Here is a 25,902-nt window from a genome sequence, read left to right on the forward strand (position 1 = left end):
GATTTGACAATATGGCTCTGAAATCTATGACATGTGATACTTTCTATCAGGTGACATGGTGCAAAATTGCTTGGGATGCAGAAGGTCTTTGCCCTTTGTGAATAACGTTTCTAGAAAGCTTCTCGGTTGGCTGATGAAAATCACTGCAAGACGCTTCTCCCACTCGCCCCTCAGACTGGCCCTGCGGCACAGGAGATGCGTACCTTAGCATTGCTCATTGTCCTGTTTCAAAAATAGCTGTTTTGAAGGTCTGAAATGCCTTTGCCTCAGCCTGATCTGACAAACATAAAAGAAAATCAGACTTTTTGCAAAACCCCAAACAACTGAACGCCATTGTGGAAGTTTGTCATGACAGAGGTGACGCAAAAGAAGCCCTCTACACTTTCAAACCCACCAAATCCCCAAAGTCATCCCTTATAAATCTGGTTTGCTGGCTGGCTGTGGTTATTTATTGCCTGAACAGTAATCGAGTCCCAGCACCTGTCCGGTGTTGCAGTTCTTAGGCAGGAGAGGCGTGCAGAATGCCAGGCCCCGCTGCTTGGTGCGAGGTTTAGTATGAGCATCTCCGTGCTCCCAGGAGAATGTAGTTTGGATATTTCTTTTGCTGGACTCTTGGCTGCCCTTAGTTTTTTGGAGTCACTAAAACCTCTTTGGCAGGCCACGTGCAATCGCCTCTTATGCTTGATTGAAATACTAGCAAGTCATTAATCCAAATAGCAAATGACTTAATGAGGCAACAGCCAAATCTGCAAGTCTGCAGACTTTTTACATCCCTTAATGTTATAATTTTACATAAATAATATAAATTGGCATGTATTCTTTATGCAAAATTACGTATGGGGTTAATGCGTACTGTTTATTGCAGACCAGAAATTATCTCTCAATTCGTCATTTGGGTGATTAGTGGTGTTATGAGTTGACTGAACCCTAAAACCATCTTTTTGGAAGAACACACATACCTTGGGCATAAATGCCAAGGCAACATACTAATAGTTTATATTACTGAAATTGTGGAAACTTGTAACTTCAGAATGTGCTACCTACCGTTTACTTCCAAGTTTGTAGGAGTTTAAAAATACATATGTTTGAAGTTAAATATCTTTTGTCTAAACAGCTTTTAAAGCAGTTTCATAACGGAACTATTTTAATTTTCCTCTAATTGAACACCTAACACCTAAGACCTCAAGGCTGTGTAGTTGCTATTTTCAGAGGTGCTGAGTGCATACAGCTGCTGTTGACTTCCCTGCCTGTTCTGGATGTTCAACACTTCTCAAAATGAGTGCATACAGCATCTGCTGCTGCCGCTGGAGTACTGGAGTTCCAGTAAAAATGGCTGAAAATTTTCTATTGTGTTTCTGCAGCACTTAGTCGAGTTGTTCCACACGTAATGCTCTGCCATGATGTGCGGTTCTGGTTGGGTGGTAGTTGGAGGGGAGGTGCATAACCAACCGATGGCTTGGCTGTGGGTGGGTAACATGGTCAGCCAAAGCTCATAGACCTCTCTTCTACACTGTGATGTCCATGTAGCGCATACCTCATTTGGCCTTTACAACAGCACTGCCTTCTTTTAACATTGATAAGTCACAAGCTTGATAAAGGATGAAAAAATAAATAAATCTACTTTTAGAATTTTGCTCCAGTTTGTTTGAATCAGATACAGAACTTAAACGTGAATAGTGTCAAGCCTTTCCCATCCTCCAAAAAATAAAGTACTAGCAAGTCAATTCCCAGGCCTGTTGATTCAATATTTATTCTTCAGCTGAGGTGTTCAAGTAGGTATTGAGTAACAGATTAATCTGTTGAACTTCTGTTGAAGGCTTTGTGTTTTCTGCGGTCATTCCCTAACATCTAGCTGAAATAGGTTTCCATTTGGTGAAATAGTAATTTTTAAGTATTGCACTCCAGTCTGTCACCGGGACCTTCTGAATAGCGGGAATTGGTTTGTGTCAAAGGAAAGTGGACAATTATTTCAAACCTTCCATTTTTATAGGCTATTACACTGCTGCAAATTAAAAATTGCTGCAAGCTGACATGTAATTTAGAATATATGCTCTGCACGCTTCTAGCTGAACAAAACCCACTAAGATATGTGAAAAGAATCAGGCAGCTCTGAGTGACGCGTGTGTTCAGACTGGAAAATGTTGGGTTATTCCCATTCGAAATACCACTGTAAATGTTCATCGTTAGCCTCTGGTAAGACGAGGTGGGTAGAACGTTAAAGTTACCGCTTTCAGAAGTGTTAAAGAGCTCTTTCAGGCAAGAAGACACGTGCAACTGTAAAGCTGTCTTCATTCATAGCCTTTGAAATATAAAACTGTGAACTTGGACCACCAAGAAATATTAGGCACGCCAGCTAATGTTTACAGCAGTGTAGTCTTCCTGTTCTCCATGCATGACTTGGGATACTTTATTAAATATCTGTCAAGTAACAGAGTTTACTTTGATGTTGCAAATCTGAGTATCTTAGACTGTCGTCTTCTGTTTAAAAGGGCAAGTAATAAAAAATAATAGCTTTCATTGTTGGTTCACACCTCAAGAATATAGTGCTGAAGTCTTTGTTATCAAGTTAGAGTCGAGAAATATAAAAGAGCAAGCAGAGACTTATTTATAGAGATACAGTTACTGCAGACTTTGGAACAACAGATTAAAGGGACTGTTGGTTATTTCGTTCTGCTATGAATGTCTTGCTAATTATGAGCTATCTGTTTTCTTTCCAAATATCAAAACATGAAGAAAACAGGTTATTGGCAAACTAAGCACTGAATTTATATTTCAAACAATTCCATGGGAGAATGGGTCTTGCATTCACAGCGGGCTCTGCATGCGCTGCTATGTTGATGTATCATGGGAATCCTAAGTAAGCATGGCAGTACGGGCAAAATAAGTGTAGATTTTTAGAAAACTATTAGAAACAGTGCTCTACTAACAGTAAATAAAAATACAATTTCTATGTATTAATCTTCAGCTGCTCGAAATCACAGTTTACCATTAAAGCGGAAGATAAAGTTTGCTTCTGAAGGTGTAAAAGATACTCATCCAAATGCATTTCCTCTGCAGTACGATCGTTCAGCAGCAAAGTATACGATGATTTATCCAGGTGTAGAAATTCTTACTTTTTTGCATGGGCTGTGATAAAAACAGTCATGTCTAGATACACGGTCCAACTATTTTATTGCTAGCGCAACTGCACGACGCTAAATTGTACAAACAGTTCTGTTATGGCTGTTCTAGCTGGCAAACACCCCGAACTCTGCTGCAGAGGAGTCTCTGCAGGCTGGCACCGTAGCTCAGGGTGAATGTCTGCTGCTATGAACGTAACATAATATTCGTTTTAGATTAAATACCTGCTTTGTCCAGAAATCTAATGCAGGTTTTCCAGGCGGAGACCCCAAGCATCCCCAACAAAAGAGGTGATGTTTTGTTGTGCAAGGCACGCGATTTAAAACTCATAGTGGCAGATTTACGGTTTTCACACCGTAGCATCAGGCTAACGAAGCAAAGACCCATAGTCCTCTTCTTTCCTTAGCACTTTATTTTTACGCCCTGTTGGCAGGGAGAGGGCTGTAGGCCCCAGGACAGGGGGATCCAGGCTTGTGTAGTCATTGCACTCTTATCCCTGTCCCCTTGGCACGATGTTGGCCCCTCTCCTTCCCTCTCAGCTCCTCAAGGTGTAATTTTTGAGGGTGTGTATCACTCCTGCCAAAGAAAACCTGTCATCTGATGCCACAAAATCATTCTTGAAGGTCTAACACATAGTGGATTTCCTCCAGATAGTCCCAAAGAGTCACAAGAGCAAACTCCTAGCACAGCAGAAACTCAACTTGTAATACCTTGTTGGGTGACTTTAGGCAATTACTTTATCTGCCCGAGTCTCAGGTTCCCCAGCTGTTAAAGAATAGTGCTTTGTAAAAGTACTTTAAGATCTGCTGATGAAAACCATTTTCATGCTTTCTCTTGCGGTTGCAAACACTTTTCATGTGGGAAATCTTGCGTATTTATACATGTAATCATCACAAAAATGGCAAAAAAAGAAATAAATTTCAAAGAGCTATGCTTTTTTTTTTATTACTGGTGGTGTGCAGTGGTTAGAGAGGATTAGAATCTGATATTTTCAAAAATAAATAAAAATAAAAGGGATTATTTAAGAAGCTTGTGTTCAAAGACTAACTCACAGCAAGTCTGTGTGTTTTGAACAGTTTATTTGTAAGAAAATATTCTGAACCCCTTAAACTGCTGCCACTTCGAAGCAGCGTGGAGGCTTAATTAAAGGTTCAAGGGAGAAAAGAGGATGGGGAGAGTTTTCTAACTGTAGGCTGATATTTTTGAAAAGCGTTATCATGTTTTTTAATATGTAGAGGACTTGTAAAAGTGCAGGCTTGGAAGGTAAAACTACCTTCTCGTTCACTGCAGGTTCCTGCATTTGGGGATTTCACTGTTCTCAGAATAACATTTCAGCTGCAAGGATCATGCATTTCTGTGTATATTAAAAGGACTGGGTTAATATGACTAAAAAATCTTTAATTTTTTTCTAGATAAATCTGTGAGTTCAATCACCAGAAGACTTCCATTTGTTTCTTTTGCATGTAGATATATTATTACATGTATTTCCTGTTGCAAAAGCATTGCATTTCAATGTTTCATATTCAGTTTTTATGATTAATTACCTTTTGCGTGCTTATCTTGAAATTATATTGCGTGTGATTTGGGGGTTCTTTGTTGTGTGTGCTGCTCGATTACTCTCTACTCTTTTGATATGGCAAGTATGCCAGAAAATTGTGCTTTTGGTAGGCATCCTGATTCCGGTGCTTCTTAGGGGAATACAAGGAACTATTGCTAAAGCCTCTGATCACAGAGGGGAGGAGCGGAGCGGGGAGAGGAATTAGCTTATGTTCAAGATTTCCTCCCCTAAGTATAAGCATGGAAGAGCTCAGCCACTTGGAACTTTGGGGAGTTTGAGTCTGAACTTGAGCGCAGCTTCCGAAGGCTGCAGAGAGGTGGCCTTTGGTGATGGAAGGGAAATTTGAAAGCTTGCTCCACGGTGCTCCAGGCCCACGGCGTTGAACGCTGCTAGGCTCAGCTGTCTCGATGCAAATGGAAATACGACGGTGTCGAGAGGTTTGAGAAGCCTTTCCTTATGTGCCTCACACCTCGCTTTTACCAACACCTGTGATTTTTACAATGAACAATGTGTAATATTTCTTAGAGCCTCCACCTCCTGTCTTATTGTAAGAATTTCAGCCTTCTTTTCAAACAAAGCCTTCGCTCTTGTGAGTTACAGGAGAGAAATTTGGAGACGTAGGCCCAGCTGTCAAAGCGCCAACCACTTGTCACTTGTAATTTCACTACCTAAATATGTTAGAGAAAATAGCATTATTTAGACCTGTCTGGGTAGTGCTTTCATATTCCACTGCACTTCTTTGGTAACTGAGGTGTCCTTTTGTTTCCACACATTAAATAATGTGTTACTCATCAATTTTTGACCTCCCCAAGATGAAGAATCAGTCAGATGGATGTGTGTATAAGTGCCTCATGACTATGTTCCTTCCAGTTGGGTCAAACAAGACAAATTTTAGATCTTAAGCGCGTGGCTAAATTTACCCAGTTCTGCATACTTGATTTGGCAAAACCATATGGACTTTTTGATACATTCCTCAGATCTCTTCTGAATCAGTTTCAAAAGTCTATATTCATGAATTGTACCCACTGTTCAGTGGGAGGTGTAGAAGAACAACGCCTATTTTAGGCGGAAGATTTCCTGTGAACGTACTTGTCTCGGACCAGCTCTGCCCTGGAGCTGCAGCCTGAAGCTGTTGAAAGGGCTGGTCCCTTCCTCCCACCTGCGCTCAGCCACCCTCCTCCACGTCCCCTGGGCTGGGGGACGGGGGTCCCGCGGCCAGACCCAGGGATGTAGCTGAACACTCGTTTTCTCTCTCTGTCTTTCAGGCTGAGCTTTCCGGAGCGGAGCTCTTGGGTCTGATCCAGAGGTCCCCTTTGCCGCAGGGAAGGGTGGTGAGGACGTGCTGCTGGAGATGAAACTTCTTTTCTGGAGAGTCTCAGGTCAGCTGTAGTTAACAGTGTGACTGCACTGCGGTTTTTGCTGTGGGTTGTGTAGCTGATAGAGGAAAATGGAAAATTCCCTTTTAACCTGGTAGGCAGGATTTCCACAGGAAAAAAAATGTATTTGCTAAACACAAGCTGTGAAGCAGCTGATGGATCAATCCCCAACGATATGCCTGAAAATCATCCCGCGGGATATTAGATGTTTAAAGCATATCCTGCTCCCTGAGCACTGTGCCCCGAGGAGGAAAGCTGGAGATGGCTTTCTGCATTGCCAGTCGAGATTCCAGTGGCTCTGAAGCACAAAGCGGGCTCGCCTCGCCCCTGCTTCTGCCAAGCTGCAGAAGCCCAGGGGGGAACCCAGTAGCATGGACCCCAGGCAGAGGATGTCTTCAGCAATAAAATGCTGCTTTTTTCCTCTGAATTTGCATGTCCTGATAAGTAAAGATGCAATAATGAGAGATTGACTACAGCCATGAGCTGTTTAAAAAATACATCTAGAGAATGATATCAGCCTCCTTTATATTTGAGATCTAACAACTGTATAAACTACCTTGTGATTGCTTACATATACTTTTTATTTTTTGAAGATATTTTAAAACTGTAAGAAGTTTTTGTTTTTTTTTTCCTTCTGTTGGTGGGCTTAAGAATAGATTATTTGTACCTGAAAGGAGAGAGCTCAGCCCAAAAAGTATGAAACAGTGGGCTCCTGGAACTCGCCATAAGGTCTTACAGTAGAGCAAAGGCAATCGAAAATTTAGCTGATGTAAAAAAAATACATATATGCGTACAGTCATCTTTTTTCTCTCCTGCTCCCCTAACCATGTGATGCTGGTGCAGGCTCTGTGGCTCGTTTGCCCTGTGATGAGCTGATTCAGGGAGCTAAATTGGCAGAAAAGTACTTGCTGGTTTTTGTGTAGTTAGTTCTTTACTGTCTCATTTTCTGCACTGATTCACCACAAAGTGAGACAAACTCCAAAGCCAGGGGAGGAGAAGCTGAGTGTGGGCAGAACAGCAAAGGAGGGGAGCCAGCAGGACACCACCTTTCAGCTGCAGCTGGCTTTTAGTTTGGCTAAAATCTAAGCGAAAATCTCCTTCTTAAAATTTTAGAGTGAGTTAAAGTCATTTTTAAATTTTGGGTGATAGCATGAATCTGTGAAAATGCCAGTTTTGTCATCAGCTAATTGTTCAATAGGTACGGAAAGCCTGACTGAACTCATGGGGGTTAAAGTTTGGATATGCTTACGCATGCGCATATGCAGGATATAGAGGAATTCTTTTTTAAAAATAAAATCAGAATTGTTGGCATTTTTTCCAGTTCAGCGCCGAAAATGTAGAAACAATTAACTTAGAATTGAATGCAATATTTTGTTTCACATAAAATATTTTGATTTGAGCTTTTAAATGCTTTCCAGGTTTCAGATCTCCTCTGCTCTGCTATAAAATTAAATCTGAACTTGCAAATACTTTGTTTACTCCAGAATCTTTTTTTTTTTTTTTCTTTAGTATAAACTATGCATTTTTGCTGCCAGCTATAGCTTCTAATGCAGGCTTATGAAGCTAGGCCACTTCCCCTACCATACGCTCCCAGTGAGTCAGGACTGCGGGTGGAACTTGAGTTTTGTCGTTGCCAAGAATAAAAACACACTGCTTTATCAGAGCAGAAAAACTTAAGGGCATCATTTTGTATCATAAAAAGTGAAAAACAGCGGTTCAGCATTTTCGTATTTTTGTATTGCTGACGTTTCTTTCAAATTAAAATTATTCAGTGCACGCATCAGTTTAAAAGCACCGAAACCCCCTCAAAATACAGCTTAATAGCTGTGTGCTGAGAGCTTTGGTCTCATCCAAGAAGACACCAAGACACTTAACCACGTTAGTCATCACAGTGGTTTCAAAAGTGAGTGCTTGTTGCTTTGCGGGTCCAAACCCAAAGAAAGCTAAACTTGCAGAAGATCACGGAGAAGTCTAGTATCCGGTTGGCTGAACTGACAAATTTTCTGGAAACTCCCCTAAAATCTGTGCTAAAATTATTTCTTTTTTGATGCTGAAATCACAGCTGTGACAAATATTCAGCCTTATCTATGATTCATGTGTTCTGTCAGAATGGGAAGTGTTAGGGTAGCACAATTTAGTAACTTTTGTTTACTTCCCCCTAGTTCAGCATTTCTAATTTCACATGTTTTCTCTGGAGTAGGTTATCTACAGAACAAACCCATTATTACCTGTCTATATCTGACGCTTTGCCATTTGTCCAACCGTTCTCTGCTGCCTAGTTATAAGATGTTCAGCTTCCTCTAATGTGACCAAGTAGGGGGAAAATTTTCTGTATTAAACGTTACAGAATTCATTTACAGTCTGGTATCGTTTTTACGTACAGAGTATTGTCTTCTTTCAAAACATACCCCGATTTACCTGCCAAATAGATAACCCTCTTTCTCTCTCTGTTGGCAGTTGCATCATTTCTTTAAACCTGGTGGCCCCCGTTTCCAGGTGCCCAGCTCCCAGAAGGTGAGACGATGCTGGATGCTTTCGGTTGTACGTTGCAGGCTGTCGGGTCTGGGTTCTGCTCCCCACTGATACAGAGAGAGGGGCTGAGGCCTCTTTTCCTGTTGTGCCCGCTTGTCCCTTACCATTTGGGTTGGGAGCACGTTATTCATGTACAGCCCTATGCTCTGCTAATAGCTTAATTTGAAAACTGTTCTGTTTATCAAAGCGTCTACAGGTTCAGTGCACGCCTGAAAGTCACAATTCTATCACAAATGGGTGATTTAGATCGCTTAAAGAAGCACTGTCAAAAGTGTTAGGTAAGTGATTTTAATATGTTGCAAAAGTGCGATATAACCAAGTTTGATGGCAAGGTTCACACTATTAATTACTGCATGAGAAAACACACAGAGGAGCATCGAGTTACACTTGAGTTCGAATGATTCACAGAGAGACCAGGGCCAGAAAGGGTAAGGGAAGCCCCCCGTTGAGTCACGAGGTTCAGAACAGACCCCCTTGCTTTCTGAACTCCTCCTCAGAGAGGACTCTGGGTGCGGCTGGATCCAGACTTAGTCCAGACTTGGTCAATGGTTTATGTCTAAAGGGTTGTATGTGTTTCGTTAGCATGAATTCAGCACGTAATCAAAGTTACCAAGACAAAATACTACAGGGTTATTTGCAATATCGGTCACTTACCGAAGATCTGCCGTTGGTAAAAGGTCTCTGTGCCTCGAGGAGCAGCCTTGAGAGGTGTCCCAGCTCCAGGGGAGATCGCCGCCAAGCAGCCATGCTGCTGTGCAGGGAAAGCTCAGAGAAGGCTCACTTATGCTGTCCTATTTATGGGATGAAGTGGTGGGCTCGTAGTCAAATCACACAGGATGGGAAAGGTATGCATGAGACTCCTTCTGCCCACAACTTTCTTTTTTGATAAATCAGTTTTGGAAAAGCCACCTGTTATTTATGCCTAAATCACACGATCGATGTTCCAAACTCATCTGTATTGATGTTTACTGTGTCACTCCGTTCCCTTGTGGGTTTTTGGAGAACAGGTTGAAACTAGAGGAGTTCTTGGCCCGGCTACAACTCAGGCCTTTACCTCCTTTGGAGCCTGTTCCAAACTACCAGTAGCTTGGTTAAGGGGTGGAGCGCATCCATCACGCTCCACGCGGTGACTGCAGTCAATGCACTTTATCAACTCATAGAGTGGTAGTACGGATACCTTTTGCCTCTATGGGAATAAACAAGTTAGATGTGTGCATGACTGCGGGGCTTTGATCTTACTGGCATCATGGAGACGTGGTGGGATGGCTCCTCTGGCTGGAGTGTTGGAATGGAAGGATACAGGCTCTTCAGGAAGGACATTAGGAAAAATTTCTTCGCTGAAAGGGTTATCAAATATTGCAACAGGCTGCCCAGGGAATTGGTGGAATCATTCCATTTACTCCGTTGACTTTAACTCACTGCCATCCGGGCCATACGCTCGGCTTCTCGGCATCCTGTTGTGTTAGGATTGAAATTTGTCCTCCCATATCTATTAGGAATTTTACCAGTTGTCGTCGAGAACCAACCTGAATGAAAAATGTCAGGGCCACTGGTAGGCTTTCACTCGCCTGACAGACAGGCCCAATTGCTGTCCTGGTGTTATTTGGTTTTTTTGTTTGTTTGTTTGTTTGTTTTTCTTTTGGTAAGAGCAATTTTAGTGACCAGCACCACAATGTAATGGCCAGAAGTGACAGGTGACTAGTATTCCTCCCTCTCCTCCTCGCCATCCAAGCTGTCTCCTCCTCTCCTCCTCGTAATCCTTGTCCAACCTGTGGTACGTGGAGCCGTTTTCTTTGGCGACCTTTTTCTGTGTGTGGCAGCCGGGGCAGAGCATCACGGGGCACCACACACCTTCCCCCCGGGGGGGCTCCGGCCAACTTCCTCACAGCTTCCTGTAATTTTTTGCCTTTTGGTTCCTTTTAAAACATTTCAACATATTAGAGACTGAAGATTGGTTTCCTGCACGTAATGGTTGTTTTTTGGTGATAAGCTTTTGATTTGTGTTTGAGAAAGAAATCTTGGTGGTCTTTCACGCAATTACATTCAAAGTAGCTGCGGGGATCTCGAATGAAAATACATTTCTCTGCAAAACTGTCATCCTAACCAGTCACTTCAGATGAACGCTTGCTGTTCTTTCCCTTGGTATAAAATAAAGTGTGTTTTAAAGCTGAGATTTTTCTTTTCTGGCTACCCTTATGGTCATTAGAAAATTGCAAACGAAACCTCGTTTTGTTGAACAGCTGGTAGCTGTATTTTAAAAAATTTCATGTTAAAGCAAGTGAATTAACTAAGTAACAAAGTTAAAATCCGTACACTGAGAGGCCAAAGTGGTAACAAAGCCGCTCACGTCTTAGCAAGAACAGCTGAGTACAAGTGAAAATATGTGTAGGAAAAAAAAAATTGAGTTTTGCTTGCACATTGTTCTCGTAAGCATGACTGACTTGAATAACTTGCCAAACCTACATTGTTAAAAGTCATATGGTACCACTTATAAAAGATTTTTTAAAATTATGTGCATTAGGGGGATTTTCTTGAATTAGAGCAAATTTTGTTCTCCTGCTTACAGCAATGTCATTTCATTTAAGTGAATGCACTTCACCGAGGAGTAAAACTGTAGTTCATTGTATTTAACTAAGGTATTAGCAAAAAGAACAAATCTGTGTCTGGTTTCATGCAGAATGTATATTTTATGTAATAAGAGGAAAGGAAAAAAAAATATTTTCAAAGAGACAGTTTATAAATGCCAGTCCTTCTGGTGGAATATTGGAAAGCTCAATCAAAGATGAAGGATTCAGGTCTGTGCTTTTCTCTGTGATGCCTCAACCCTGCACTTTGTCGGGTTCCCCTTTGTGAAGGGTTTTTAGGAGGGCATCCTCATCCCGAGCAGTGCGACTGGCAGCTCTGCCCACCCGTTCCGCTTGTCATCCTCGACCAGAGGAGAATCTGGCTCCGCACTCTCTCGTTTCAGTGTGGAATTTGAAGCTGCTTAGAAAACATGTTATTCTACATTTGACTTCCCTTTTTTGGGTATTGCAAACTGTGTTTTTACATGAATTTTCATGCAATTTTTAGATGAATTTAGATTTTTATGGAGAAGCTTTCAAGGCAACTTACTATTTCGTGAGTCAAAATCCATTTGAAACTAGTTGTAAGTAGAAGGTCTGAGATCACATGGTAGTTTTCAAGTCAAAGGTAGCGCCATTTGTTCAAGAAATGCTTTCATGTGGCTCCTCAAGGGGAACAGTAACTTCTTATGAACTGTTAGAAGAGACACGGGGTCAAAGTAGCTGGTGGTAAAGTTCCATTATTTCAGCCTCCAAACACATTTTCTGGCTAAAGTAAATATGTGCTGGTGATGAATACAAGACCTTTGTGAGAGGTGGGTTGAGCAGGAGGTTTTAAAGGTTGGGAGTTTAATATAATTGACAAATAGTTTTCCCAGCACCACCTCCCCTGCTCCAGCTCGGTGAGGTGGCAAGAATCAGCAGGTAGAATATCAGGTTGCCCACGAGAAAACTTCTCATGCTCTAATATTTAGTGGTGAGTTAAGTCAGAGGGAAGAGCTACAGAGGCTCTGGCCAGCCTTGACCTTGCACCCAGGACTCTTCATGGGGCTGCTGCCTTCCCACCTGCTCAAATACTTCTCCAGGTGCACCAGGCCCCCAGAGTTTGAAGTTAGAGGTAAGTAAAAAGTTGTTGCCGTCTCCTTCTCTGCCCACACCGATAGTGTGCGCTGTCCTCTTTGCGGCACTGACCGTTATCACACCTATTGGGTTTTTTTTGTCTTGGAGGGTCTTGTTTTAATTTTTATTTTTGAAGTTTGTTGTACTTGCAATAAAATGACATAAAATTTCACAGTAGTTTCTACCTCTGGCCCCCTGGTATTTGGTGTTCGGGAGGTTTAAGGAGATTTCCAATATATTTCTAACAAGCTTAACTGCTGTCGTATGGGTGGTGACCACTCTTTAAAAATCAAGCTGTATATGGCGTCCTTACTTAAACACCCCAAATCCTTAGCTAGTGTGGCTAGATAAGGAAGTGACGTGAGTGTTGAGTCTAAAACCACTCAGCCAAAAAAAAGAGAATGCCTTAATTTATCGCATTGTGCACAATACAAGCGGAATAACATGGATTCTTTGGTTCATATTCAATTCACAATGTCTGTATGATTGCATGGGGAATGTAATTTGTTTTTTTATTGGTAAAACCGGTAAAAGTTTTCAGGTACCGTATTAGGGCTCATCACTTCCAATTAGCCTCTACCATTACATGGAAGTCTACTGAAAATGGCTAATTGTTCTGCGTTTAAAGGGCAGGTTGAAGAACCCAAATAGTCCCATAGACACAGCGGAGACCTTCTCATTCTCCATAGGCCTAAAACCCCAGTGGGTACCAGAGAGGGCTCTGGGAACTGGTGTGCTAATGATGCCCCCGATGGCTGTATCAAAATAATAAGCGGGGTGTGGTAGATTTAGCTTTTCTGTCTTCATTTTCGTCTAACGATCCAGGAAAAGCTTTTTTTGGGTGTGTAAATGAACATTTTTTCTCATTTTAAATGTCGGGGTGTTCATCAAGCACTGATACCATTATGATTACTTTGCTTGCGTCAGCCTTTAATGCATTTTTTGAGAAGCTTTTTTTCACTCAAAATATCGTCAATGGCCTGTCTGTCGGCTGCATGGTGGGCAGGAGATGGCATCTGCTGTGTCTGATTCTGGACTACCAGTGTCTGGATGGCCAGAGGCAGCCCAGGCGTGGGGGGTGACTGATGAGCCCCCATTTAAGCCTTTTTACCAGTGACAGGACTCATTTGTGTATTTCTTTTCTCTTCCAGCCATCAATTCTCATTAAGCTGATGGAAACTCCTATCTGTGAGATGTCTACCTGGCTTTCCGATTTGATTAAAATTGGTCAAAAAGTTATTGGACAAAGGAAAGATGGCCAGTGTGGTCACATAACTCTTTTTCGTTAGCAATTGAAGCCAAGACTGCTGCATTATAAAACTCTGTCATGCATTTGTGGGAGATATTTCTACCTCTTATAAAGCGGTTGACTGGTCCATATTTGTAATTAATGGCAGCCATGTAAGCGAGAAACATTGCTGGTAGTTTGCAGTGGTGTTTTTAACCACCTGGAACACAGTGATGGAAAACGAGGAGGAACAGGAATGTGAAATATGTGGCATACGTATGAAAATATATGGAATACAATGTGAAAATTGTAAGGCCTAAATATTAGCAAGGCTACTACGTTTGGAAGACATTAGGTAGTTTTCGTACTATTTTATGCATGGAGCCTCCTAATAGTTATTTCTCATGGATCTGCAAAATATAAAAGACTTTAGGTTAAAGGAATAGTAATGAATCATTTATGAGATATTATCTACGAAGATGGATTGGTTCCATCTGTTACAGTAATAAAAATAATAATGCTTAGCAATTACATAAATGCTTTACAGGTTTTCAGTGTGGATCACAAACATTAATCTAAGATCTAGCCCATAGCACAGTTTTTAAGAGCTTGTAAAATGGCTTCAGCTTATATATACTGGTTTATTTATTTATTTTTAACAAGGAAATTTGTTGTAATAGAGTTTTTAAACTGGTTTAGAAAATTGAGTTGTAGCTCCTTGGTCTACGACGCTGTATGAAGATAGCCGCAAAATTAGCTTCTTTTCCTTCTGTTAATTTAAATTGCTGCAAATGTCCAGGAAAAATACAGCTCTACAGGCAGGTGTTCATTAACATACAAATGATAGAAAAGCCTTCCAAGATGCGGTGCTCACATTATCTCACAGTTATTTGTTAATCTCATTTTTTGTGTCTCGTAAGCAGCTCACTGATTGAAGGCCAATGGATTCTGGAGCAGAGTATAGTCTGGTAGAAGTTATGCTGTGTCCTTGTGTTATATTTCAGTATATAGGGTCGTGTTCCCTGGAAGAAATAACTTCCTTTGTTCAATCCAGGAAGAAATTGGATATACAAAGTAGTGGTTTCCCATAAAACATGGTTTAGATGCAGCCTAATTTACCGAAGAAAATGAGTATTAGATTTAATTTTGCTCTGTTCGGTTTTTAATTTGAATTCTTGAAAAAGAAGCGATGATAACTTTAGGCATAAAATTTTTTTTTAATATCTAGTGGGATTGTTTGATGTGCTCCCTAGCCGACAAAGGTGTGGTAAAATAGACAAGATTTATAGTAAATGCAGTTCAATAAATAGCTATCCCTACTGATATTTTGAGCATGTCTATGGGAATATATAGATCATATATGTAGATATATATACTATTACATTTGGCGTAATGTAAGGGTGTCTTGAAGTTGGCTTCCTTGCAGCGTAACCTGTGACCTTGAGAGACAAGGTGCCATGTAAGCTATTGCTTTGTAAATCTGTTTATCTGTATACGTCACAGATTAGATGTGGGCTTTGCAATACGACTTGACTGAAACAAGTGACATTAATTCCATTAACTGTGGTCAAAAGTAGTGTCTGAATCTACAATTTGAATGGGGTGGATTACGTATCTTGACCTACCAAATATTTGGTTTGGAAACGTTTAACACATTAGATTATGCTAGATAATAGAAAGGTTTTAGTACAACTAAAACATCTGTTTGCCAAAACAAGATATAATTTCCTTAAGCAATATTCTGTTAATTTATATATAATGAGATTAATTCAAACAGATGGGGAAAAAAAAAAATCCAGTGTTTCATACACGGAGAAAATGATGGGTTCCGTTTAGTCATATCCGAGTGCTCATAATCATTTATGAAATAGAGCAACAGTTTGTTATCAGTGCTAACTCTACCCTCTTAATCATCAATGACCTGGAAAGCAGTTCTCTAGTCTCATTATCCAGGCTATCTGGGTTAGTGTTACAAAGCATAAACTGAGCACGGAGGAAGCGATTAGCGGTGCAAAGTCCATCTTGCTTGGTAACTCCCAGATGCTGCTTGGCGTGCTCTGCTGCCCGGCTCAGCCCAAACTTCTCGGGCTGCCTCCTGCTCCACACTGCAGCTATTCTGGTGTCCTCACCTGGCCGTCCCTGTGGTCATCCAGCTCCCCTCCAGCCCTTCTCTCAGGAGGCATCACTGCTGAAGCATCTTCTGTCTGACTGTCTTCGGGGTTGCCCATGTGACAGCTGGTATAAGGCATCCGTAATGTTAAACAGCCGCTTTGTTTAGTGTCTGCTGGTTCTTTGGGTCTTTGCTAAGGTTTCTGGGGAACCTTTGCTGGTTCCTTGGGTCTTTGCTATGACAGTGCCTCCTGCATATTCACAGCTGCCAAATTATGACTATGAGGAATTATTGCTTCTAACCCACTTTTCCTTCTCTGCCTCCTCCAAAGCATGAAGTACACTGTAGAAATCCTTCACTGCAAGTGTGCATCAGCAGGTTTCCTCAGCCATTGGAGAAGGACGATAGTCCTCCAAACTGTGATGGAAACCTGCCCAGACATCTACCTGAATGGAGGATGGAGCTCTCATGATGTGAACGTTGTGATGTATCTTTAATACCATGCTGACAAGTTAAATTTTGATGGTGTTCCTCTAAACTGGCTTTGTTTCATACAATAGGGCATTAGAATAAACACTTTCAAGTTGGTGGTGCACAAGAGCTTTGACAAACCAGTTCCAGCTAACCTTGCTATGAGGTGGTTAGATCTCCTGGCCCCAGAAGCCTCCCTGTTTTGCTGCCAGAGCTCACCAGCCCATGCCAGGACTGGCAGGAAGGAAAACGCGCTTCTGTCAGAACTGGGTCTTGGCTCAAACCCACCCTCATCAGCAATTTAAACCAAGATGCCACTCTGTGAACAGGGTTAGATGAGACATCACGAACCTTCTGGTTTTTGCCTCTCTTGGAGGTGTTGGACCTCCCAAAGGGTAGCAGGGCGGATGCTTAGAAGTTATAATAGTAAACCGCTACTGCAAGGTTTCCCAGATGCCTTGTTTCAAGTAACCATCATCTTCAAAATCTGTAGTTAGGCTAGTAAATAATTGGCTTGGTATTTATTTTTGTTCTATTCTTTCATTCCTTAAAAACTGGAAATTATAGCTGAGAATATTGTCCCAAAATAAGGTGCCAAATTTTCCTGAGAAAATGGTCCTAGGCTGTTGCTACTCAGATGGGATCTCAGCACATAACAGGGTTTCAGAACATTTAAAACAAATAAGCTACTAAATACCAATACTGTTTGTCTAGAATATATAAGTAACTAGCTGTGTTACAGAGCAGGATGACATGCAGAGCTGAGCTGCAACACAGCGTAATGTATTAGGCTGTTTATCTCGTAATAACAGCATGATAATTGTGATAACATCAGAAATTACTATCATTCTTCACCGAGAAATTGCTTGTTACTATACTCTTGTTTAAATACGCCTGCGATAGTTCTGAAGTTATTTACAGGACTATTTGGAGGCTTTCCTTATTTAACCTTCAGATTCTACTTAAAAAAAAAAAATCAAAAAACCATTAAAAGCTTGTGTGTATATGTGGGAAGTTCTTGGTTATATCTTACCTGTGATGAGTTGCATTTTGTACATCTTTCCAGTGTTTTGCAGGTGTGTGTAATATTGAGCGGGCTTTTTTTCTCATTGTAGTGTCTTATGAAGATCCAGTACCTTGTCTTGTAAAATGTGATTGTGGGGAAAAAGGTGTTAATGACTAATAAGAAATAATCTGTGGTTAACGCAGCTCTGTCCTTTCTTCTTCCCTCTGTCGCGATCGGAGTGTATGTTCTAGTTGTTGCTATTGAACGTTGGATTCTCAAACTGTGGTATTTTGAGTTGATTGACAAAAACGGTTTGTTGACCGCCTTATGTCTGAGTAAAGAAGAGAAAGTCTGCTTTAGTGGAATTTCCTGTAAAAATGAATCCCACCTTGGAGGTATCTCTCCTCCCGGTCCTAAGACCCCCAAAATATTGAGTGGTCATACAGCAACAATCAAAATGTTTCTACAGCTTGAGAAATTTGAAATGCCAATCCTCATTGGTGACGTTTTGCAGTATGTTCAGAGGGCAAGAAAGTCTAGTTTGGGGAAGATAAAGCTGGAAACAAATCCTAAAGTATCGGTGTCACTCTTGCCTGTGTCCTTAGGAGATGATATCTCAGGTTATCAGGTCATAAATTGTTGGAAGCCTGAAGACAAACTCCAGGGACACCCCACAAGCAACTGGTATTTTCCACATCATGAAGACACAAACAACTGTCTTCTCTTTGGGATTTTGAGCTGCAAGTGAAGCAATGATAATTACCTACCACACAGGGACAACTTCCTTTTGGTTTTATTAGTAGGCGTCCACAGAGGATTGAGTTATCGCTCCAAAGGAGAAATTGTCTCTATGTTCTTCTGTGCTTTGCAACATTCCAGTGATGTTGTAGTTTACTTAATCTAACTGAAGGGTACGTTCATATGGAAAGTGTGGAAACTGAGGTGAAGGATCACCAACTGACATTAAGATTGGCGTAGAACCCCAAGCTTCCCAGCTTCTGCTTTCTTTCTTCCTTCGATTGACATTGCCAAGAGAAAGCATGACGGAAGTTACTAACTTGATAGAAGTTTCCATTAGATTCTTTTTCAAAAATCAAAACAGGGTCATTTGGAGAATAACCTTTTGAACATAAAATGTTAATGACTGCCGAGGTCTGGGCAGGACAGATATGCTCCATTTACACAGCCTTAGCTTCAGGTTATCAGAAGTATATCGAACGTAGACAGCTACTAAATAACTCATTACCCCATGGAAACAAAAATGTTCCATACCTTCAACATTTCATTTAAAGTTCATCAGTGTTATGGATAGACCTTTAAAATTGTTGTTTCCAGAATATTCTTACCGTTATCATTCATATCATTTGACCAGATTTACAGTCGTGTAACGAAAACTAGTACAAATGGCTGCTGGGAAATTATTCATCAGGGAAAGGGAGCGTTGTGGTTTGGAGTGTGGGGTTGGCTGATTTTAGTTTAGACAATAACATTTCAGCTTGAGGATCGTGATCTTTGACTCTCTGTGCTGTATGACACCAGTCACAAGTTTCGCCTCCGTGGAGGAGACAGGATCATTTCAACTCATTACGCGTAAAACCTAGTGGATACTGCAGTGTCGGCGTGGGCAAGATTAACCATATTTACACTGTGTGGGAATCCGTGTAAAGAAAAGCCAGGAGTCTGTTTGCTTGTATATTTGTCAGCGTTTAATAAGTGTACAAGTGTGTTGACTGGGAGTTTGTAATTTGTGCAAAGGTTTTTAACCTAATGGGCCTGAATGTCTTCTGGATGTCTCTCCTAATTGCTGTTGAACACTGGCACTTCCTAAAGTCATGACAACTAGTGAGCCTGCGGTGACAGACGGGCTACAAAAATCCTATGGGTGGGGGTCTCTGAAGGAATCTGTATATCAAAAGGGAAGTTCGTCCCCTGACAGTGTTTTTAGACGAGTTGGTTTGGGTTTTTTTTAATGTTTCTTGAGCCTCTCTGGATTTTTTTTTTTTAAACGAATATATATATAAAAAAGGTCGAGTGAGAGAAGGGATGGACTCATTTCCAGGATGTATTTATGATTTAGCAGGACCGGCAGAGAAGTGAGTTTTGGTAGTGCGTGCTCAACAACAAACCATGAGACTTTACATGCTGATAAAAATCACTGGAGACTGCGATGGACACCGAAGCCAGAAATTATCATGGTAATTTGGCTGCCTGCCATTCTTTTACTGTCTTTTGCTAATTTGTGTACGGTATTGCGTGCTGGTTGTTTGGAAAATAGACGGCTTCATGAATGGTGTCTTTTATTACAAATGCAACTGTCAGATTTTGATTTCGTTGCCTTAATTGTAATGCTTACCCCTGATATTCACATGACAAACACTGTGACCTGCAGTGCGTATCTGTGGGGTTAGGAGAAGCAAAAGGAGTCTTTCTTGTGTGTGTTGAGGCTTATTTGAATGTGTTTCCCTTGAGGGGAAATCCCACATCCCAACAGGTCCCAGAGAAAACCCCGCATTTCATTCCCATGAGAGAGGCAGGGAAAGCAGCAGCGCTTACTCCCTGCGGAGCGAGCTCGAGCAGTTTCCCGCTCGATGACTGTCAGTGCTAATGCTAAAATAAATGCTCCGCAGTACATTTAAGTTGAAAACGCGGCATTATGAAGCTGCTTGAGGTAGTTAGCAGTATCGAGGCAACTTTCTGAGAGAACTAAATGAACGAGTCAAAGAGTAAAACACCCATTCAGGGGAGCGCGGCGGCGTGGGCGAGGGGAGGGACAGATGGAAAGGGTAAAACCGGCTGAAAGGGAGAGAAATGTTCCCTGCAAAATGATTCTATGTGTTTTTCGAAGAACAAAAGTAGAAACCCACGTTGGATATATGACTTAATTTATGTAATTTTAAAATTGTTATATAAGCGGAGCTTTACCGTGACATTAGGAGTGTAAAACTTCATGTTTAACAGGCTTTATCCCCTGAACGGTGTGTCTGCCCCCCCTTCTGTGTAACGCCGGCTAATTTTGCTGTTACACTTTGCTAATTTCTTAATTTCTAGTGAGTTTGGTTTTTAAATATCTGCTAACTCGGTGAATTCCAACACGCATTGGCATGAGTAATGAGTCAAATGTTAGAGCAGCTTTATTCTTTGACAGTTCTAAAAGGATTATATAACTAGAATTTTAAATAATATTTTTGAAATGTGTAATTTAAAAGGTCCTCGTGTTCTGTAAATGGTTTAATTTTTCATACCATTTAATTGACATTGCAAAAGAATCATTAAGTCAATGATGATTAAACCAGCACTTTTATGGATCAAACTCTCTTCTGGGAGAAATTTAGTCATCGTGAAAGAGATATAGACATATATTTTGAGGACGCTGCAATAGAAGCAGGGGCTGAATGGGCTTTTCAGTAAATCTCTGCGATTGCATCTAAGCTGGAACCCCCTCCTGGTCAATCCGAGGCCAAGGCACCTCTAGAGTCAACTCTGGGTTGTGCGGAAAAACTCTGTTGTGCCTTTGCAACATGACACTCGCTTGAGAAGGAGAGACTTATTTCACCCGTGTGGTTTCAGCCCAATTTGAACCGCATTCTAAAGAAGTGAGAACGTAATTCAGTTATTAAGTGTATTCTCCTGTTGATATTAAGCTGCTTAATTTTCTGTATAGTAAACTTCTGCACTCATTACAAGGAAGTAATGAAGTTTTGCTTGGTTTTGTGTTGTTAAGTTACAAAACTCTGCATAGCTGAGACTCGCTGCAGGTCTATATACTTTTTCTTACTTTGTAAGAACCCTTCGCTGTATTGCGTCAGCAAATATTTTTGTTTTTACTGAAAACTATAATAAATATATGGCAGGTCCTGAGACAGGAGAAGAAAGGCACAGTACCTAGAAGTGTTTTGTCTTTCATTCTTTCCAGTTCCCTTAAACAGTGTCTATGTCAGAGCATATAGTGATTTTTGTTCCTTTTGAAGCTGGCTGGGCTGCGTTATCCCATCCTCTATGAAAGAGAAACGGTGTCTCAACTGGATGAGCCTCATCTAAAATCTTGTAGTGCATTTAACTGTGGGTGATTGATACTTTGGTTTTAAGTCATCTGCTTGGGAGTTTCTCTGTAAGACGTGAGCTTTATTGAAACGCTTAAAAAATTCCTAGTTATGGGTAACATCAGCAGAGCAAGTTATGTAAAAGGAGTTCCTAAAAAGGAGAAATAAAGAAAATAATAAATACAGAAAAGCAAGCATGTATCAGGTCAGGAAATAGTGTTACTCTAACAGGGTTGGTGATAACACGGAATTGAGATAGGATGGGATTACAATGAAAAAAGTCAGGAATTGCTCAGGAAAGATAAATAATTGGAAGTAGGAGCAGACTGTCGAAGAACAGAATAAAACTGATCCCTCAGTTTGAAAATTCACTCTACATTTGTGTGATGTAGAGTTAATGACCAAATTTTCAGTTTTATTATATTAAGTTCCCTTAAGTAATATCTCTTTTAAAAAGCACGTTCAGCCTAAACTTAAAAATCCACTAAACCAAAGGTAAAAAATTATCAGAGGAAAAAAACCCCTCTAGAATACGGTTATAAAATATAAATTTGCTGACAAAATAAGCTGTGAGTTCTCAAACCTCTCAATGAAATAATTTAGCAAAAGCTTGGAAAAACATATGCCTTGCGATGTTTTTCTGATGATCGGTCAATTTGAATTGTACCAAACCAAATTGTACCAAATTTTCCTAAAAGAAAAAAAAGTAAAAAGAGGAGCTTGTCCACCTACATCTCTGCAGCTGAAGGTTTGCCACTAAGCATCGTGGTCACTGATGATAAAGAAATTTTCCAGACCTAGCAAAGTTTGTGTAGAATTTAGTAGTTCCCATGCCACGTTTGTTCAGCCTGTGTCATTAGCAATAACAATAAAGAAAAATCACTGGCTCCAAACACACAGACTGTTCCCAGATATACACGCAGAAACGTATAAATCTGGACTAAATGTCAGCACTTAGAAGGTAAAAAGGCTAATTGCAACTAAAGCAAATTAGTCCTTCCCCTAAAGATAAGGAAACCAGATCCTGTATATCTCTCTCATCCCTGGCCCCATGTCCCACTTAGTCATGTTCCCTAATCCAGATTTCTTCTGAGTTGCATTCCTTGTTCGCCCTCTTTTCAGAGCTTCCCCTAAGTTTTCATGCACCCCCTCCATCTTTCCCATTCCCGTGGGGAGGCTGGGGGGGTCGTGTCCGGCAGAGGCTCCTGCCCGGGGACCGTTCCCATGGCAGATCCTGCAGGATTTTACCCTCCAAGTGGAGCAGCGGGCACTTCAACTGTCCTTTGTAGGTGCAGCAGGATCCTCCCTCACCTTCCTCCTTTTCAACTAGTTACTCTGAGCAGAAATTGAGAAACCATAGTAGGAAATTTCTGCAGCAGAAGCAAATTGAGAAGGCTACGAAGAGGTGTGCCTTTGCTTCAGTCGTTTCGGTTTAGCACCAGAAAACGGATGAAAAGCCCTATACATCAGTGTTTCAGTTATGCTGATTCTATTAACTTCCTTGCTGACTTCACTCTCAGATGCATTTATTTTACGATCCAGGACTTCAGCCAGTGTTAGTCAAAGCAGAGCTCTTCTGCCCTTCCACAGACACTTTGCGAGAGCAGATCTTTCAGCTGCCTCCTCGCTGATGGTCTGCTGGGGCTGTGCCAGACCGTCTGGGAGGCGTCTTCCCCTTCTGCTTATGCGTGGAGCATCGCGGCGCTTATGGGAGGCCAAATAGATTTAAATAGTGGATCAATCTACAAAATCTTAATTTGGAACTTAAATTATTTCTTTGGAAGGGAACAGATGAGTCCTTGTTAAAATGATAGGACTTTTTAAATCTCTTTCCAGGCTGGTACCAATGAGGCAGGGAGACACAAGAGTTTGCAGAGCAGGTGAAGGATATGATGTTTCCTGAACAGCTGAGGACAAGATGTTACACAGGGGATTTTCCTGTATATTGAAAAAAGCCCATAATGTGATGTTCTGTTTGTAGCATTTCCTTTGTCGCTTGAAAAATCCATAATTTTCCCTGCTGAAGTTTTCCCTCAGCTAACTTTACTGTTTCTTCCTCTTTACAAGAATTTGTGATTGAAGTACTTCTATTTACTCTTCCGCTAATCCCTACCTTTTGGAGGGGGGCTGGTAAGCCTAACTTTTGCAATGTGGTGTTATTTTAACTGTTTCGAGCAAATATAAGGAGCGTGTAAATGCAGAATATTTTAGTGGACTTTTTGCATCCAGAGTAACCGGCAATTATGTCTAAGCTGGACTCCATTCTGGAGCAGCAGGAGCCTCAGGGCAGCAGTATCTTCTAAACATGGCTCTTGCCTGTCTGTGGGGTTTGTCTTGCTCTGTAACAGTTGTCCTTGAATACAATTTTGAAGGTATTTACTTGGCAGCATTCCTTGTGCATCCACTGTCTATGTTTTACGGAGACAGAAAGATTCAATAGTTGTGAAGAGCGTTTTTAACAGTGTTAGGATTCAGCCAGTACTTCCCAAGTCTGGAGTCTCCCGAAACTCTCCAGAAGCCGTGAAACCGTGGCTCCTCACTGCATCTTTGTGGGGGTATCAAACCAGCCAACCCCAAAACACTGCAAGAGCTTGTACCATTCTTCAGGATGTATCTGCAGACTCATGTGTCCGTCTCAGGGCTTTGACTACTGCTCCAGTGGAGTACGGCACTTTTGCACATGGTGTGAGTATTTACTTGCCCTCCAAAGCTTTTTGAACAACCCAAAATCTTGTATAGCGTGCTGCCATTTTAATGAGATGCAGTGGTTTAAGGAGTCTGCGGTGAGGAGATGATCCATTAGCTTCCTCTGCCTTATGGTGTGGCCCCTTATATAGTCTGGTGGAAACAGCTTATATTAGTCTTATCTTCAGGTTGCTTAATGGCTCTAATAACGTGGCTACGAGGCCTTATGCGAGTGAAACGGGATTTGGGAAAACTTAACCTTGACTGTTGCTGTCACAAGAATGTTAGGAAGTTTAATGTGCTTCTTTCTTTCCCGTTTTAAATTTGTGCAGTATTTTGCTATTAGTAATTTATAAGAAATTGCTGTCTTTGAAGTGCTATTAAAAGTACAACTTGATTTCTTTCACTTCCCTTTAAGGTCTTGTAATGTCCAAAGCATTTTCATTGGCGTGGGTATATGAGATGCTACTGAAAAATGTGACTGTCTTTTTTTCCTTCTTTTCGTATTGTTTTGATATTTTATTAACAGCTCAAGTTTGCTTCTATTTCTGCTCCTCAAATCAGAAAAGCTTTATTTTAGCTCCATGCTGAAAATTCTATCTAAACACTTTTATTTAAGGGTTTGGGGTTTTTTTGTGTTTTCTTTTTTTTTTTTTTTTTGGTAAAATATTTCCTGGAAGAGAAATCTGGAATACAAGCGCATATGGCATGCTTAGGATCTTATTTCAGCATTGCTCAGAATACTCACATAAGTAGATAGGGAGAGCAGGATGAGAGAGATTTGGTGCCCATTGACTTCCTGTCTCGCTGGTGCTGCTCCATTAGCCCTTATCAAAGTTGGAAGAGCAGCTACAACACAGCCATTGGAGGGATGGGATCAATACCTGGCACAGCGCCTGAAGGTCAGATAAAGTACTTAGGCAGGCAGTGTGCCAGGCTAAAGAGATGTCAAGAAAATCAATTAGATACTAAAGAAAGAGCAGCAAGCTAACTAAAAATCCAATCTTGAAAGGCTCTTTATATTTTGAAGGCAGCTTATTAGTGTTAGCTATATCTTTATCTCTCTAATAAAATTACGTTTGTTAAGCAATTAAAACCAGACTCGGGTCATACAAGGCTAGCACAAAACTGACTGCGAACACCTGTACGGGACTAGATTAGAAATAGCCACAAGTGGTGGAGATTAAATCGAACGGCTTCCAGGGTAGAGCACGACATAACTTGTGATTAATCTGCTCTCCTCCTCCCCATATTGATTACTTTACCTATGTGCATTTGGCATATATCTTAGATACTTTCTCCTCTGAGTGGTAATGGAAAGCATAGACTTTGTCTACTGGTGCCGGGTAGTTTACTTAATAAATTATAGCTGTCTGAAGTCAATAAATAGAAGGGAAATTCAGAGGGGTGGGTTGTCCCGTACCTTTCCCCTCCCCTCACTACAGCGATGGAAAGGAGCTTATGTTTTACCAGGTTAGGAGTCAGAGACATGATTGCGGTGAGTAAGCATGTTGCATCAACACCTTTGGGTACCAAAGAGCCCTTTCTCTCAGTGTGGCCAAGTGCAGTGGGGAAGCTGCTCCCCTGCCTGGGCACAGTTGCCCTCCTCGGCTCTCCTCTGCAAAAAAGTACCCAGGAGAGAAGAAATTCACCACATGTTGCTACCCGAAAAGAAAATCACAGTATTTGTTCCACACTGAATTTACTGGCAAGAATTCATAAATTAATTCCGGTCGGCTAATCAGGCTGCCCAAAACTTGAGCATTTGAAGGTCTGTAAGCGTATAAGTATGATGCGTCTTGTCCCCAAATAGCAAGGAGATGGCTCATGGCAGAGCAGGTTCCTCGGGTCCTTGTTATGCATTGTGCCAGTGCCACCTTGTCCCTCTTAGCCAAGATGCGGCGTGCTGGCTCCTCTCCAGTCTTTATCTGATGTGAGTTGTAGCCCTCAGAAATTGAAGCTGAGGGTGGTTGAAAAGAAGCAAATTCCAGTTAGAACAAAGGTATGTGTGTTTTTCTTGGCAGAGTCCCCAGCCATTCAAACCACCTGTATTGTTGTGGTGGACTCTGTCACGTGAGATCTTTCAGAAAACA

The 25,902-nt window shown here is 41.2% G+C and overlaps 1 long non-coding RNA gene across 1 annotated transcript in view; it reads left to right on the top strand.

Moving 5' to 3' along the window:
* The first annotated feature begins 5,942 nt into the window (after nt 1–5,942).
* Nucleotides 5,943–25,902, top strand: part of LOC128913166 (uncharacterized) — a 34,022-nt gene continuing 14,062 nt past the window's right edge. The window contains exons 1-2 of the long non-coding RNA XR_008467868.1: nt 5,943–6,057; nt 8,512–8,568. This is a non-coding gene — a long non-coding RNA (uncharacterized LOC128913166). The remainder of the gene's footprint in view (nt 6,058–8,511; nt 8,569–25,902) is intronic.

Source organism: Rissa tridactyla, chromosome 7, assembly GCF_028500815.1.
Source record: "Rissa tridactyla isolate bRisTri1 chromosome 7, bRisTri1.patW.cur.20221130, whole genome shotgun sequence".
NCBI classification, from domain to species: domain Eukaryota; kingdom Metazoa; phylum Chordata; class Aves; order Charadriiformes; family Laridae; genus Rissa; species Rissa tridactyla.